This window comes from Sminthopsis crassicaudata, chromosome 5 (genome assembly GCF_048593235.1).
Source record: "Sminthopsis crassicaudata isolate SCR6 chromosome 5, ASM4859323v1, whole genome shotgun sequence".
NCBI lineage: Eukaryota > Metazoa > Chordata > Mammalia > Dasyuromorphia > Dasyuridae > Sminthopsis > Sminthopsis crassicaudata.
Genome location: NC_133621.1, coordinates 248,161,256 through 248,180,026, shown reverse-complemented (window position 1 = coordinate 248,180,026; position 18,771 = coordinate 248,161,256). Strand labels below are relative to the sequence as shown.

Sequence of the window (18,771 nt, the reverse complement as noted above, 5' to 3'; positions counted from 1 at the left end):
GGATAGTGACAAGGTGAGAATTCAGGTTGGACAATTACAAGGTGAGAACTCAGGTTGACTTGATGGAAGGAGCAGGCTCATTGGCTGAGGTGGTTCTTCCCAGAAGCCCTTGCATTATCCCACGCCCATTCTCTGGGAGAATAAAAGAGAGGACTCCCAGAGATAAAAGAAAGACTCTGCATTGCATCAGGCTTGACGGGGCTCCCTGCAGGAAGGGAAGTCACTTCTCTGGACAAGAGTTAACAGCAACTGCCTGGAGACAACGGTTCGTTACAGGAAGAAGAATCTGTCGGAGAGATTTGAGTAGAAGACACAGCAGATCTCTTCCCAGAGAGTGATCCGGCAGCTTCTAGAGACGACAGCTCGTTACAATTGGCGTACACATGTGGGGCAAGGACTTTTGCTTATCCTGACAAGAGGAGCTATACCAGACCTTCGCAATTTGGCGCCCGAACAGGGACAGACATGGTCCTGATTCCAGTGGAAAAGCTTCCGATCTAGATCTCAGTCTCTCTGACCCAGAACCGTGAGTAACGAGGAAACTTTGTTAAAGATTAAGTGAGCGTGCTAATAGATAAATAAGGAACTTAACTTGTTAAGGGCTAAACCAGGAATTTCTTATAGCTGAAATGGGGCAGATGTTAGCTATATTCAATCCCTGGACCTTAGCCGGCTCAACCCCAGCCCCAGAAGCAACCTCAGCTCCACACCCATTCAGGAGTGGTACTATAGAGAGTATAATCAAGATAATTGAGGAGCAGAGTTTACTTGTAACCTGGGTACAGATTGCTAAACTCTTGGCTGCATTAAGATGCACATCCCCTTGGTTCTTAGAGGAAGAAAAGATAGATGTAGATAAATGGAAGCTAGTGGGATATGAAATGAAAGAATTTCAAGCAAAAAATGGGCCTCGTTCAATTTCTGCAGAAGTATTTTATATCTACAACATAGTTCAATTAGCCTTAAACTATCAAGCAAGTTGTAGGAGAAGGAAAAGTTCTAAAAATGAACAGAGGAGGAAGTGTGAGGAAAAAAGGAAAGATCAAGATCTTTCCCTAGAGCAAGAGGATTTAAATGAGGAATTATGGTATGATTCTCTTGAAGAAGCTTCAACCCTGCCTAGAGAACAGACTATTGACAGGCCCACATCAATCCCACCTTCAGAGATGGAGGAAGAAAGAGGGGAAGAGGCAAAAACACAAACAGAATTGTCTGTGAAGCAGCCTAAGCCTATGACAAGATTAGAAAAAGCATTGGTTAAAGCTAAGAGAGAAGGACAGGATATAAGTGATTTTATACATGCATATCCTGTGATTGAAAATACTGACTCTGTAGGTAAAAAAAGGAGAAGATATGCACCTTTAGATTTGAATAAAATTAAGGATTTGAAAAAAGGTTGTACCCTTTATGGGGCTACATCAGCTTATGTCAAAATGTTACTAGATGGTTTGTCTTATGAAGTCCTAACCCCGAATGATTGGAAATCCATAGCAAAGACATGTCTGGAACCTGGAGAAAATTTATTATGGCTTGCAGAATTTCATGAATTATGTAAAATTCAAGTCAGATGCAATTTGGAAATAGGAGTTAACACACAATTCACTTTTGAGCACTTAGCTGGTGAAGGTCAGTATGGAGAGAATTCGGAACAGATTAATTATACCATGACAATATATGAACAAATTGCTAAGGCTGCAATAAAAGCTTGGGGTGTCCTTCCTGGACAGAAAGATCGTGGAGAGGCTTTCACTAAAATACAGCAAGGTCCCAATGAACCTTTTGCAGATTTTGTGGGACGTTTGCAAACTGCTGTCAAAAGAACTATTGGAGAAAATTCAGCTACAGAAATAATGACCAGACATCTGGCTAAGGAAAATGCCAATGAGATTTTCAAAAGAATTATATGGGGATTAGACAAAGATGCTCCTTTAGAGGAGATCATAAGACGCTGTGCTACAGTGGGAACAAATGCTTTTTACACCCGGACAATGATGAATGTGGAAAGACAGGGTCCCTCCTGGCAAGGGCCTTCTAGAGAAACTCGGCGATGTTTTCAATGTGGAAAAATTGGACATCTAAGAGCTCAGTGTAGGTATGGAGATACAGTGAGAAGACAGGATGAAAGAAGACCTAAAACCCCATGTCCAAAATGCAACAGAGGACTCCATTGGGCATCAGAGTGTAGAATAATTCAGGGAAATGGGATGAGGGGCCCAGGTCCAGGGCCCCAGGCAAAAAAGACTTGGGGCATGATGGCAGCTGATGTTACACCCAAAGAGCCTTTACAAGGCCAGGACTCTGATTTAATCAACCAGAAGAAAAGCAATCACATGGCAGAAAGGGATTACCCAATCAGTCAACCAAAAGGCAATCAGATTGCAAAAATGGATTACACTTGGGGAGAATACAGGCCTTTTAAACCAACAGGGCTGTGTCCAGTGCAAACAATTCCAATGTAATTGCCAGATGATGAGAAGAGATTTAGAAAGTGGTAAATAGAAGGTAATTAGATAGGTTAAATGCCTGGGAGAGAGGGTTTGCTTGTATTTCTTCAGCAGGAGAAGGAATCAGATGGGTGCCAACGAGTCGTATTCGCCTTGTCCATCAGAGAGAGACAGAAAAAGAGAAAGACCTCAAAATAAAGGAGAAGATATAAGAAACATCTTACACTGAAAGAGCATGGCTAATAAAAAGACTGTTAAAGAACTTTAAAACCATCAGGAATCATTGGACTTCCTCACACAAGATGAGACTAATGGACAATGGACTTATGGACATTTATAAATTTTCAATTTATGATTATTTGATTATGTTATATACTTCTAGCATGTGTTATGTTACTATGTTACTATGTGCTTATGTAATTTATGTAATTATCTGTAATACTTCCCATATTGATGGATTTATGTTTCAAGGTCATGACTGTCCTATGTTCTAAATCAAAAGAAAGGGGGAGATGTTAAGATTACTAGGTGAGAACTCAGGTTGTCTGGACAGTGACAAGGTGAGAATTCAGGTTGTCTGGACAATTACAAGGTGAGAACTCAGGATGACTTGATAGAAGGAGCAAGCTCATTGGCTGAAGTGGTTCTTCCCAGAAGCCCTTGCATTATCCCACGCCCATTCTCTGGGAGGATAAAAGAGACAGCATTGGGCCCAGAGAGCAGATTGGCCTGGAGAAGGATAAGAGCTGGAGGAGATTCAAGAAGACTCTGCATTGCATCAGGCTTGACGGGGCTCCCTGCAGGAAGGGAAGTCACTTCTCTGGACAAGAGTTAACAGCAACTGCCTGGAGACAACGGTTCGTTACAGGAAGAAGAATCTGTCGGAGAGATTTGAGTAGAAGACACAGCAGATCTCTTCCCAGAGAGTGATCCGGCAGCTTCGAGAGACGACAGCTCGTTACACCCTCCCACACTTGTCATTTTCCTTTGCTGTCCCATTAACCAATCTAATAAGTAAGAGTCAGTACTTCAGAATTCTTTTAATTTGCAATTCTGCAATTGATAGTGCGTCAGAGCTTTTTATTTTTTAATATGGCTATAGAAAACTCTTATTACTGCATCTGAAAACTATATCCTTTTATCATTTTACATTGGGAAATTTTCTTATTTTTATAAATATGACCCAGTTCTCTATATGTTTGAAAAATGAGGACTTTATAGGAGAAACTTGCTTCAATTTTTTTCATATTTACTATTGCTAATTGTATTTCCCTACATCATATTTTCCTCTGTGTTTCTATTCTTTCTCTCCTTTCCCCTGTCCCTCAAAAGTATTTTTCTTTTGAATATCACCTTTCCCAATATACCCTCAATATCTCCTTCTCTTATCCTTCTCTTACTATTTTCCTATAGAATAAGTTAGATTTCCATACTCAATTGAATGTTCATGTTATTCCTATGTTGAGCCAATTGAGCAATAAAGTTCACTTAGTACTCCTTACCTTCCCACTCTTCCTCTCCACAGTAAAAGATTTCTCTTGCCTCTTTTATGTGAGATAATTTATCCTATTATGCCCCTCCTGTTCTCTTTCTATGGATGCATGTTTTATTTTAGGTATCATTCCTTCCTGTTCAACTAATATCTGTGCCCTCTATATATGTTTCTGCCTGCCCCTAAAAAGGAGAAAATTTTTATGAGTTACAAATATCATCTTTCCATGTAGGAATATAAGTAGTTTAACCTTATTGAATTCCTCATGATTTCCCATTGTACTTAAAAACAAAATCATCTATTTTTTCCCCTCAGAGTACTTGAAAGTTCTCTATTTCATGGAATATTCAGTTTTCCACTAAAGTATTGTATTGCTTTGTTAGGTAGGTTATTCTTGGTTGTAATTCTTTGCAAGCCCTCTGACTCTTTAATGAAAAGTCTTGTGTTATTTTAACTGTGGTTCCATTATATTTGAATTTTTTTCTGATTGTTTGCCACATTTCTCCTTAATCTGGGAGCTCTAGAATTTGTCTATAATATTTATGGAAGTTATCATTTTGGGATCTATTCTAGGAGGCAATTAGTGGGTTCTTTCAATTAATATTTAATCTCTGGTTCTAGAAATTTTCCCTGGCAATTTTGAAAGATGATACCAATCCAGGGAAACCCTTGGAACCCAGGGAAAAAGTAAATACAGAGAAAAACTTGGCAAATAGTGATTAGTTTCAAAGTTCACTTTTTAATTCTTTATCATCACATCTAATTTTGTATCCAACAATATTCCAGTGAACAAATACATGCACATATATCCACTGTAATGTCCGGGCTAGTTTTCTGGAGGGTCCTAGGACAGTCCTTGGTATTTAGGTGGAGAAGTGAAGGAGGCAGGAGAGCTACCACATGGCTGGTCAAAGATGGAGTCTGGAATTTTTAGTCTGGAGCCTGAAGTCTTCTCTGTGTCTATGGCTGAGAGAGTCTTCTGTGTCTGAGACTCCCCTAAATATCTCAGTATTATTACATCACTGCAGCACATTGAGCATGTTAGAAGAGCCATTATATCACCATATGGAGAACTATTATCTCATATTGAGTAGGTGCTTCACTATAAGTACTGTGCCGTCCTTGATTCAAGTACACCTTTTCAGATTTCTAGCCCTCTACAATATACTATACTATACTACATTCAGATCAATTAACAAATTCCCTAAAAACAATGAAAACTATTGAATATGTCTTAATGATGGGGTTCTATCACTAATATTCAAAGCAGGAAAAAGTATTGAACAAATTAATAAATTTTTAATCTATTTATATGCCCCAAGTTAATCATTTGGTAGCTTAAATAAGCTTTTTGTTATGATAAGCAGACTGAGCTGTATTGTTTTTTTTTTTTTTTTTTTTGCGTTTTTTTTCCTTTAATGTTCCTTAGTCTTTCAGCTGTGAGCTACTTAAATCCTGACTTTTTGCATATCAGTCTTTAGGATGGCTAATGTCCAAACAGTAGGGAATATAAAAGGACCTTGGCCAGGTGGTCTGTGAATTTATATGAATTCAGCTTTGCTCTTCTACTCTGATTTTTTTTTCCAATATCAATTACTAAGATTGTATTTTTTCCCTTGTGACCAATTCTCTACCTCTTACTGTTGGTCCAGTTAATTTTTTCCAGTATTATTAGAGATTGAATCTGACCTCCTAGTCTAGACACATAGCCCTAGCATCTCCCCAGAACAATTTTGAACTTTAAGAGGAGAAAGTATATGAACTATGACTTTCCTATAGCACATAAGCATAACAATTGTGAACTTTTTCTCCCACTCTGGACTCTGTACTGTTGGGAAAAGCAGTAAATATTGTGATCACACTGAGAAAGGCATATGTTCATAGTACATTAATATATGATCAATTTTTAATTAAATGCACTAATAGATTGGCTTAGTGACACAGATAGTCTAAAATAGTTGATAATTCAAATAAAAAAATTGTGTTTTTTGGAATGGTAAATCCTTTTTTTTTTCCGTTTTGGCAATAGACTTCTCTTGATAACTATGCTATTTTTAGTTCATTTACCATGATGTCCTCCATCTTTTCTTTTAACAAAGAAAAATATGAGAGGAAATGTGGTGAAGTAGATATGACTGGCTTCAGAGTCAGTAATATGTGGACCACAACATAGTGTTTTCACGCTTTTTGTTGTTGTTTGCTTGCATTTTTTTCTTTCTCTCTCTCTCTTTCTATCTCTCTTTTTGGATCTGATTTTTTTGTGCAGCATGATATTTGTAGAAATATATATAGAGAAATTGAACATGTTTATCATATATTGGATCATTTTCTAACTGGGGGAGGAGAGGAAGAAAGGGAAAGAATTAGCATACATGGTTTTGTAGGGGTGAATGTCAAAAATTATCCATGTACATATTTTTAAAATAAAATGCATAATTAAAATTGAGAGAGAAGGGGAGAGAGAGAGAGAGAGAGAAAGAGAGAGACAGAGAGACAGACAGACAGACAGACGGAGGGAGGGAAGAAGAGAGGGAGAGAGAGAGGAAGAGAGAAATTGGGTCTGAATCTAGATTGGAAAATACATTGGTATGAATCCTTTCCTCAAAGAATACTAGCTGTATGCCACTGACTAAATCACTTAGCTTTTCTTCAATTATAATTAGGAGTATGCAATGGATTTAGAGCTACAAGTAATCTTGGGAGTTTAATCACCTTCAGCTTTTTTTTTTCTTTAAATATTTTTTTCCCAATAATATGTCAAAAGAAAAAAATTTTCCATTTATTTTTGCAAGAATTTGAATTTCAAATTTTTTCCCCTCCTTCTTCTTCCTTCACCTCTTCTGAAAATGTTAGGCAATATGATGTAGGTTATACATATTACTAATAAATCGTGATTGGGAAAGAAGAAACAGATTAAAAGGAAAAAAATGAAATAATAAAATAAGGAAAAAGGTAAGCTTCAATCTACTTTTAGAATCAATCAGTTCTTTATCTGGATGTGAATGGCATTTTCCTTTGTGAAGCTATTGTAATTGTCTTGGATTATGATTCTAAGAAGAGCTGAGTTATTTATTGTTGAACACACAGTGTTGTTGATACTATGTACACTATTTTCCTAGTCCTGTTCACTTCACTTTGTATTAGTTCATACAAGTCTTTCCAGGTTTTGCTGAAATCTGTCTCCTCATCATTTCTTACTACACAATAGTATTCCATTACATTCATATACTGTAGCTTGTTCAGCCATTTCCCAAAAGATGGGCATCCCCTCAATTTCAATATTTTTGCCACCATGAAAAGGGCTGACATGAATATTTTTATACATGCAAGTCCTTTTCCCTTTTTGGGGGATGTCTTTGGGAAACAGACCTATTAGAGGTATTGTTGGATATTTATTTTTAGATTAGGAGTGACCTGAGCATGTTCCTCACATACCATACATCACTACTAATCCTGGTAACTTTGAACTGCCTATCAACACATCTAGAATGTTCTCACTCCTCACTATTATCTGTTGGAATATCTGAGTTAAAAACAAACAAACAAATAAACACAAAACATCAAAATAAAAAACAAAAACAAACTCAGGTGCCAGCTTTTTTCAAGGAAGCTTTTTCTGATCTGTTCAGCTCCTAGTATCATTCTCTTCTAAAGACTGTGATAAAGATTAAGATGTCTTAGTTTTTTCTTATTATTTTAGTGCTTGGCATAATACCAGGTATATAGTGGGCTCTAAATAAATGCTTGCTGATTGATTAAGGAGGACACAGTAGAGAGGAGAAGGTTGATAATGTAGAGAAAAGGGGAGATTATGAATAGAGCAAAGTCTTGGAGGAAACAGGAAGGGATGGGTTCAAGGACATAGATTAGAAAAAGGAAAGCCACCTAGTCAAAGACTGGAGAGAATGAGCAGAGAAGAAACCTGAGAAGAAAGATAGGAATAGAAAATTAGGAGAATAGAATTGAAGGATTTCATATAAAGTATTTTCATCTAAGTAAATTAAGAGTCAAGTCTGGCCCAAAGTGAAAATGGAGCAGGTAAAGTTGGGACTTGAGGAGGAGAAAAGATTGAAATAGCCACTGTGGTGTTTCCAGGTATCAAAGATGCAAAATGTTCTGGACCATCATCTCCAATATTTCTGTACTAAAAATCAATTGAATTGAGAGCCAAAATGATTTTACTATTTTCCCTTTATCTTTTCCCATACATGCTTTCTGATTCATCCAATAAGACTGATTTACCTGGTCACAGTACTATTAATTAAAAATGCACTATGCTCTAAGTTCTAACTTTGTTTCATTCTTGATATTCCCAGATTCTGAGAAGCTTTAATGATATCTGAGAAATTTAGGTCTAGAAACTAAACTTTGAAATGATTTGTATGCCAAAGAACTGAACTTGTAATTAATATACACTACCACTAGGTGACAATGGTGAATGCTTTGTTATAAATAAGTTTAAATATCACTAACAGAACATTTAAAACACTTTATCCATGTGGAATGCTTTTAAAATCATAAAACCTAGGTACAACTCCATACGATTTTTATTAATCTTTAGCTATGAACAATTTAAAAATGCATTCTTATTCAATGACTTTGACTAGGATTTTATTGTTCAACAAACCTGCTTTTCTTAGAGTCAAAAGCCAAACTACAGGCCATCTCAGCATCAAAAGACCTTGTGCTAATTTCCTCCATTCACCAGTGGCCTTCCTTCTTTTCCTGATAATAATAATTTCTATTTACTTGTCAGAGAGAAATTTTAATTTCCTTTTCCACCATCTTGATTTTCCTCTTTCCTTGTATGGGGTAGAACTTCATTTGTCTATGTTACTGTGTGTATAAAACAGCATGAATATATTTTTATTTTTCAAAATCTGAAGGAAATAGTTTTTCATATTTTACAACATACTTTTTATTTGTTTCTTTACCAACAATTCTAACTCTCAGATCTAGTTCATACACACACACACACACACACACACACACACACACACACACACACATCCCTTTTAAAGGAATACAACCTTTTCTGTAGTTGAACAGATCAGAAAAGGCTTCATATAAAAAAGACTTTTCCCAGTGGAGATGCCCCAACTATGAGTTCTCTAATTGAGGGGAATGCCCAATGCTTGGACACATTAAACCAGATACCCTATCTTTTCATTTAGGAAACCAAAGTTTGAATACTCAGATTTAACAAACCAATGGAAGTTATTAATGACAACAGCCTTGAAGCGGGATCTTTAGAAGCAATTTCTGAGGGTCCAGACTCAAAATGTATTCAACTCATTGTTGGATACAAGGGCCCCATTATAAACAATCTAAGTTTAAATTTTTTGAATACAAATATTTTTCTGATGATGTGTGGCACTATGAAACATTACAATTCCTGAAGAGTTAAAGATAAAGTGATAGATCTGGGCAATTTCCAGTCACCTGATCTATCTCTTGCCACTGAGCCCAAATGACTCCAGAAGAGAAAGTGAAACAGGCCTCCCTCACTTCAATCCAATTCACTTGCATGCCATGGCATCCCCTCCTTGAAGTCATTGTCCTTTTCAAGAAAAAAAAAAAGAAGCAATAGGAGCCGCCCCACTGGGGACTCAACTGAAACTGGCCAGTTGGGCAACATAGTTCATTTTTTTTCCTCTTCTCTTCTCTTCAACTCTTCTCTCTTCTCTTTCTTCTTCTTTCCCTTCCCTTTTCACTATTATAACTTCATCTTTAGGTGCTGTAAATATAAGGAATATAAATCTTGATTGCTGAAGCCTTCCAAGATAGCTTGGAGGTTTATAGGCTAGGACCATGCCTTAAATCCAAATCATTTTTGGTGCTTGTTGATTGAAGAACTATTGGTCCCAGGCCAAAACTCACTTAGTCATTGTTTGACCCTTGATTAGCTCAGAGTGAATTTTCTTCTGTTTTGGCCAGAATTCTAAGCGTCTTCTCCTCCCTTGATTTTTTTTTTTCTGACTAGGGAAAAGAGGTCATTCTCTCCCTTATTTCTTACTTATCCTTACTCAATCATTGGCCTTTACCTTGTCATACCCTGAGATCTGAGAAATATCTTAAAGAGACCATGTTTCTTACTGTATCCAGGGCCATCTGTAGTTATCCTGTTCTATATTGGCTCTGGATAAAGTGAGACTGGTGACCTTGCATAAGCCTGTCATACTTTAATTTAATATACTTGTATGTCATAGCATTATTTTCTTGATGCCATGGTCCTCTTCAAAACAGTACAAGCAGCAACAACAAAGATAAGATTCACTCAAACATCAATTTTGATCTCCTTGATGTTACCAGGCTATGATTCATTATAGGACAGGACTTACACAAAAGATGTAGTATGAATGATGTTATCAAATAAATGTGTAAGTGAAAAAATAAGTAAAGTTGCTCATATTGCAATAGTAAAGGATGACTGGAAAAACCACATGCTTCGCTGGCATTCTCATATCAAGAAAACTTAAAGAAGACCCATGCATCTTGGGTACTCATTGGGTAGAGACATATTTTTTTTTTAATTTGCCAATGACTACTTCCTAAACCCTCTCAATATTATAGGCAATATAACATTATATAAAGAATTAAAAACTTCAGTGCCAACAAATAAAATTTCCATTTTTATCTAGATTATAATTTATTTTCATAGGAAGATACATTCTATTTTACAGTAAAAATAGTATATGCTTTTTGTACATATAAGCTCCAAAGCTATTCCCTCAAATTTCCATTCACACCATCCCCTAAGGGCTATCAAAATGTGTATACTCTGATCCAGCAGTGTTTTGACTGGGCTTATATACCAAAGATATCTTAAAGGAAGGCAAGGAACCCAGATGTGCAAAAATGTTTGTGGAAGTCCTTTTTTGTAGTGTCAAGAAATGGGAAAATGAATCGATACCCATCAGTTGGAGAATAAATAAATTATGCTATATGAATATTATGGAATATTATTGTTATATAAGAAACTATCAGCAGGATAATTTCAGAGAGGCCTGGAGGGATTTACATGAACTAATGCTAAGTGAAATGAACAGAACAATATTATATAATGATCAATTCTGATGGACGTTGCTTTTTTCAACTATGAGATGATCAAGGTCAGATCCAATGACATATCAAGATAATTATATAAATATGTATGCATATATTGGATTTAACATGTATTTTTACCATGTGTAAAATATATTGAATTACTTTCAAATAAGGGGAGAGGAGGGGGAAGAGAGGGGAATTGGAACACAAGATTTTGCAAGGGTTAATGTTGAAAAATTATCCATATATATGTTTTGAAAATTAAAAAGGTTTAATAAAAAAATTTCCATCCACACTGTCAGGTCTTATTTCCAGAGATCAGATTGCCAAATATCCCCTCATAGTTTTATGAATAGCCCTGAAAAATTTGGCATATCTATTTTTAATGTTATTTTAGTTCATGAGCTCCTAATGGCTCCCATAAATCATTGATATATGGATATCAGCTAATTAGTTAGATTTTTGTAAAGGTCACTTACTAAGGTATTATAGCAGATGAGTAACCATTCCAAAGTCTTTTCCAAAAATATGTATAAAGTCAAAAGGAGAGTGGTCTTGAGCTTAGAACACATGTGGTAAAGATATGGCTCACAAATCTGAGAAGTCCTTTTGCTCAATTATCAACATGTTTTACTTAGGTATGCTGAATTCAGTTTTTTGGTTGGAATTTTTGTGGAATCTTGAACCTGCCTTTCCTAATTTATCTTAGGATTGCAATACAGACCTTACAGAATGTGATTCCTCCAGGAATTTTGATGCAATGCTAATTTGGAAAAATTGTAATTCCTTGGTCTTCTAAAGTGCATAGTTCTTTTCTAGACAAGGGCAGAGGAAGCTGAGACCTATGGCATAGACCTCTCCACTCCAATGATTCCTTTTCAAAGGCTTTAGCTAAAAAATCTTTAATTTACCATGAACAAAACAAACTTCAAAACAAAAACTGGTTAGCTGTTTTAGAAAGGACTTGTTGCTTGTGGCCAATTCCATAAACCAATTCAAATTGACTTAACAAACCCTGTTCACACTTAGATCACACTTTCAACTGATTGATTCAAAGGTAACTGGAATTAGTGTCTTCTTATAACTTTAAAGGAATGGAATAATTGTCTACACTGATCCTACCTCCCCTCTTAAATATTCATTGAAATACCAACTTTCATGAAAACAGTCTATGTCTCATTGGGACACAGAGTTTCTACTGGGCTTTCATCCTTCCGTAGGGAATACACTTGGAAGTTTTACTAAGCTGCAAAGATTTTGAGTATGAGCAGATGGATGGCTATGAACCTATCATATGAATAACTAAAAATCCACCCAAGAATGGAAAGAAACTGTGTTGACAGAGTGTGTAAATGAGATTTGGCCTTGCCACCATTCGGGAGCACTGGGTTTATTCAATTCCAATTTTCCTTTCATAGAAACAACTGTGTGTGTGGTGCAAGTGGGATTGTCAACTCCCACAGAAATGAAATGCCTTATCATTCAACTGCAACCACTTTGGCTGAGCAAAGAGTGAGATATCGATGGGCTCTGCACAAGAGAGCAAGGGAATGGCATCCAAAACCCTGAATGAAAACGTTGTGATGTAGAAAAAAGGTAAGGATAATAATAATGTATTGTGCTGACTGAAAACATCTTTTCTTTGACCATCTTGTGGTCTGTCCTCAGTTGCATAAAATAAGAGAAGTACCATTCTGCTAGAAAAAGAAAAACAAAATGGGCTGGGAAAGAGTCATGACAGAGTCTTGAGGGGCAACCATGGTTAGTGGGCAAGACTTAGATGTCAATCAGGAAATATTAATCATATCTCTTTACATACTTGAGACTTAGGAATTAGAAACTATTATCTTCATTTTATAGATGAGAAAACTTATGGTCTTACCACTAGTGTCTAAATCTGGATTTGAACTTAGGTCTTGCTCTATGTCCAATGCTCCATCCATTTGACCCCTAGTTACTTTATTTGAAATCAGGAACAATGTCATATAGAAAGTTTTGGATGAACTGAACTGAATTGTAAAGGAACCAAAGGATTCTTAGGGAGAAATATGAGAAAATAAGGATGTAGAATGAGGACAAAGGCACTAAGATGTATGAGGAAAAATAGGGAGAACAGTTTGGCTGGACTGTAGTATGGAAAGTAATGTGTAACACGGTTGTAAAGATAGATTGGGGTCAGGTGGTGAAGAGCTTTACATATCAACAGGAGAGTTTATGTTAGCTGCTAGAGGTAATGGAAAGCCATTGCAGTTTATTGAATAGTGGAATAACATAGTCAGACCTTTGTTTTTGGAAAATCACTTTGTCATTTGTGAAGAGAGGATGGATCAGACAGTCATGAGGCAGGAAACCTAATTAAGAGATTAGTTATTGCTCTAGTCTATGCAAATAATACTATAAGTCTGAAATAAGATGTTGGCTATGTGAGTAGAAAGGGAGGGGATGTATATGAGAGATTCAATGAAGCTAGGAATGACAAGATTTGACAAATACAGGATATATGTGGTGAAAGGAATGAAGGATGATATCAGGTTGTGGCCCTGAATCTTGGCTAATAGGGAAATTGAGAAGAGGGGTGGGTTTGTGGGAAAATAATTCTATTTTAGATATATTGAGTTTGAGATGAGAGTCAGTTTATAAATCTTTATTAAGTGCCTCTGCCATGCCAGGCACTATGCTAAACATGGAGGATACACAAGAAGGTTAAAGACAATTCTTGTCCTCAAGGGTTCACAATCTAAAGAAGAAGACAAATATGTAAAAACAAGCTACGTACAGAAGAAATAGGAAATGAATATGAGAGGGAAGGCTCTGGAATTGAGAGGGATTAAAAAAAGTTTCCTGTAAATGAAATTTTAGTTGATACTTGGAGGAAGCCAGGGAAGTCAGTAGGCAGAGATGAAGAGAGAGAGTGTTCTAAGTATCTCCAAGAAAATGCTCAGAGCCAAGAGATGGAATAGCTTGTTTGTGAAGCATCAAAGAGATCAATGCCAGTGGGTCAAAAGTATGTGGGGGTGTCTAACCTGTGAGAAAATTAGAAAGGTTGGTTTGAAGGGTGGGAAAGCTGGTTTTAAAATATTTTGAATGACAGAGGGTTTTGTATTTTTTCCAGTAAGTATTAAAGAGTCACTGAAATTGCTTGAATGGGAAGGTGAATGGAAGGAGATATGTACTTTAAGAAAAGTACTTTGGTAGCTGGATCAATGCTAATTGGCTACAGGAAGAAACTTGAGAAAAATAGACCCACTAGCAGATTATCACTACAGTCTAACCTACACAATGGTGATAGTAATATCAAAGGAGAGAAAAATTTGAGAGATATTGAGAATTGAAATTGACAGGCCTTAGCAATAGATTGGATATGAAGGGTGAGAAATCATAATATGGAGGAAGATACTCGTGTTACAAATCTGAGGAAATGGGAGCTCTTCACAGAAATTGCTCTTAACAAAAATAGGGGAGTTAGGGCAGGGGTCTGGTTTAGAGGTAAGAGAATGAGTTCACTTTTGGACATGTTGAATTTGAGTTGTCTTCTGAACATCCATTTTGAGATGTCTGAAAGGCCATTAGAGATTCAAGATTGGTAGTCAGCAGAGATTCATGGAAAATAATATAAAGATTTGAGGAACATCAGCATAGTGATGATAATTAAATCCATGGGAGCTGATAATCAGGTGAAGTAGTATAGAAAAACAAGAGAAGAGGAGTCTGAGGGACACCTTTGGTTAGAGGTCATGACCTGGATTAGAATCTACCAAAGAAAACTGAGAAAGAATGGTCTGAGAGGTAAGAGAAAAACCAGGAAAGAAGGAGGTCCTAAAAAAGGACCTAAAAAAAGGAAAAAAAAAGAAAGAAGAGGAGAAGAGGGTGATCAATAGTGTGAAAGGCTTTAGAGAGGTTAAAAAGGAGTGTTAATAAAAATTGGATTTGGAGATAGAATGGAATGGGATTGCTAAAAGCAGGTGGGTCTTAGTAAGAAGCAGAGCCACTTCTTCATATAAGGAAAAAGTGAAGAAGAAAGAGGAGTGATACAAAAAAGGAAAATGGGAGAGGAAGGAACTCATGGTGAATGGTCTCAATTGTTCTGAGACAAGCTCTTCAGTTGAGAGATTGTCAGGAAGGGAAACTATTATATTTTGAGGAAGGAAAAAACGGTTTGGAAGAACTACTGTGAAGAGTAGCATAGTGAACTGATGTGTAGCAGAATAACCTAGTGGCAGTGAGGATCCAGTTAAGGTTATATAACAAATTAAAATTGACACAGAACTGTGTGATTTTTCTCCCCTGGCATTTGGTAACATACTCAAGAACGAAGATGGCAGATAGAAGATGGGAGTCATCCAAAAGTGAGACAAAGTGTAATTGATATTATAATAATATTTGAGCTGATCACCAAGATGTAGAGTTGGGGGAAAGAAAAGTTAGTGCAGGGGAGATAGCCTAGGATAAAATGAAAGGGTTAAGGGATTGGATATGGTATGGTGTGGATAAAGGGTTGGGTTTGGTAAGGGAAAGCAAAGCAAGGGTAGAAAGCCAATAAATTATAGTCAGATAAAGATATCTCAGGGCTTTGGAACATGAAGGTGATGCATTTGTGGATAATGAAAAGCGCAAGAGTCTTTGTGTGTAGCTGAGATGGGGTGGAGGAGTAAGTCATGGGAAGTGAGTAGGGTAGGTATTTGAGGAAGAGTCAATGTATATTAGATGTCTCCAGGATGGCTAATTCAAGATCTTCCTGCCTGTAATATAGACAAGATGTAGAGATAAGGACTAGAGCAGGTCTTAAGTTTTTTCTATTCACAATCCCTTTTCACCCAAGAAATTTTTACACAACTCCAGGTACATAAGAATATAAAATAGGTATGCAAATTATACATTTGTGGACAATAAATCACAAACAAATCTATTTAAAAACAATTCTTTAGTGTGTATATATATATATATATATATATATAATTTTACCATTTATTAAAGACAAAATAAAATTTGCATACTAATGAGATGATGCACTTTACTTTTTTTTTTAAACACAAAGAATTAAATCTTGATGAAATATTTGACTGTTGCCAAACTTATCATGACCCCAACATTCAATTATATGATCCACAGTTTAAGAAACTTTGGGTTAGATGTCAATATAAATAAATTGATTCAAAATTGGTTAAATGACTTCTACTAAGACTAGTCATAAATGGTTCAACTTCACTTAAAGGAAGGGCTTCAGTAGACTGCTTCAGGGTATCTAGTTTGTCTAGTTTTATTTATCATCTCTTCAACCTGGTCACCCTTTTTCTGACTCTTTCCTGACTATCCAGTCTATTCTATATTCATACCAATCTCTCATCATGAAGATGTTTCTGACTCATCAGTCTTCCCCATTGCCAAATTCCTAAGACCACTATTTCTTGACTGGTCCAGGTCTTAATATGCTCACCTATCTCTTGGCTCCACCCTTGACTTTGCCTCTCCATACAATAGTACCTCTTTACATGTTATTTTCCCTTATTCATCTGTAACATTCTGGAGAGTTGGGAGAGTGTTTTTTTTTTTTTTAATTTAAGTTAAATTTGTATTCCCAGAAACTGTCACATGGTAAATGCTTAATAAACACATTATCTCTCAATGATTTAGTTAAAGGTATAGATGGCATGCTCATCAAATTTGTGGATGACATAAAGTTTGAAAGGGTCACTTTGAGGAGATAATGGGTGAAATACCAAGAAGGAACATAAGCACTCAAGAATCACAACTCAGTCAGTTGATTATTCACAGACATGCACGCATATAGTTCCTTGGTCCTTCAGTTCCACAATCACAGCAATGTCAGAGAAGTACAGTAGTATATGTACCTTGATTGAGGAAAGTACAGAACTCAAGGTCTCTGCCTTTATGTCTAGTTATATGGTTATTGGTGCTGAAAAGATTATACATGGACCAAGTGGAATGGGGGCCTTAGGAAGAATCAATCAGCAGATGGCCTGTACCATGATCCCTATGGCTTTATCTTCCATAATGTAATTAGGAAAATTTGCTAATCTAAATACCTGGATTAGCTTGTTTGCTGAACTGATTTTGAGCAGAGAAGCCTTGCATTCATTACTAAAATGAAGATGACAAAATCAGTTACTGAGTACATTGGAACTTCCCAGGATATATAATGGTCAATTAATAGTGGCATGATATCATTTTTGTTAGCTAGACCCTAGCTAGCAAAAGGCCAATATTCCTAGCAGCTAATGTTGGGTTGCAGTATTTAGATTCAAAAAGAATCAATTTTTAAAAATGATAAATCAAAAAAAAATTAGCAACAACTCCCCAGTACTCCAATACCCCAATGTATAATATTAAGATTAAGCTTAACAGGAAAAAATATTAAGTCTTACATTTGAATAAAAATGTCAGCTTCACAAGTATAAGATGATGAAGGCATGGCTAGACAGCAGGAAATCTGAAAAAAAAATTGTGGAAATTTAGTTGACTGAAAACATTAGCTTAATATATACCAATAGTGAAATATGTCAGCCAAAAATCTAACTTGAATTTGGGCTGCATTATGAGATGCATATTTTTCTTAAATCAGATATTCACGTTGCATATCTATTTTTCTTTTCTAAAGTCCTTATTTCTGATGGGCAATGTGATGAAAACACCCCTTGTGTGCCTAAAGTCTTCCACTGACTGACTCAAATGTCCTAATCTTTAGTAATGGATCCTAAATTCTTTGTGTAAGTATAATTTATGTCCTTCTAAATCATTAGAAACAGAGACTAATCATCTATTCTGATAAGTCTTAGAAGTTTCTATTTCATATTTTTGATTCTTCCCAAGGAAGACAATGGACCTCTCTATTGTGATTATCAGATTAAAAAAAAAATTGGTAGTCCTCAGCAAGCAAAAAAACTACTTCTCTCTTCTCCTCTTGAATCTTAGTAAAAATATATCTTGCCTGATGGTATCCCTGGAGCCATAGTATAATTTTTTGGAGGCAAGCAGTTTATTTCTCTTCAAAATATATATCTCTCTCTTCTCTGGCAATAGCCACACATGTTTCTTAGTCTAAAATGCTCAGTAGTCCTTCTCCATGGACTCTGGGTAACAATCAAGGATCTCAACATCCTGAAATAATTTGCTTAATGTGATGAGACAACATTGGTGCAAATAGCATGTAAGAGCAGAAAGAGAATTAGACTGGGAATAATTTAGAGATATGGGTTCCATTCCCAGCTCTTGATAGTGCCTTGCAGTGTAGTCTTGCATGAGTTAATCACTTTGGGTCCATGTCTTCATCAAGGATAGTCAAGGATAGAGGAGAAGAAGAGAAAATATCTCTCTGATCAACTTCGTGAGATTTTTTTCACATGCATCATAACAAGAGATATAGGATATAACTTGTATAGAAATATTTTGGAGAATTGCAAGTACTATATATAAATTTACAGCAGTATAATGCCCTAGAGTGAGATAATAAACCACCTCAGGAGGCTTGGTTGAATTCTGATGATTGTGTATAAAATTCTCAAAAAGTATGGGGAAAAGTATGTGTATAAAATTCCTCAAAATATAAAATATTTAGTGCTGGAAGAGCTGTTAGAAGCCATCTAGTCTGTTCCCTGTTTTATAAATGAAGAAACTGAATTTCTGAAGGAAAGTGAACTTACCTCAGGTCCCTCATCTAATAGGGACCAGAATCAAAAGTGAACCCAAATCTTATGATTCTAAATTGAAGGGCAGTGTCATTGTGTCATGCTACTCTTTTGAATTTGAAGTCATATTCTAGAATTATTTCAA

At 36.1% G+C, this 18,771-nt stretch overlaps 1 long non-coding RNA gene across 1 annotated transcript in view; it reads left to right on the top strand.

Moving 5' to 3' along the window:
- Nucleotides 1-17,705, top strand: part of LOC141542932 (uncharacterized) — a 510,604-nt gene extending 492,899 nt beyond the window's left edge. The window contains exons 5-6 of the long non-coding RNA XR_012482277.1: nt 12,402-12,579; nt 17,600-17,705. This is a non-coding gene — a long non-coding RNA (uncharacterized LOC141542932). The remainder of the gene's footprint in view (nt 1-12,401; nt 12,580-17,599) is intronic.
- The last annotated feature ends 1,066 nt before the right edge of the window (nt 17,706-18,771 follow it).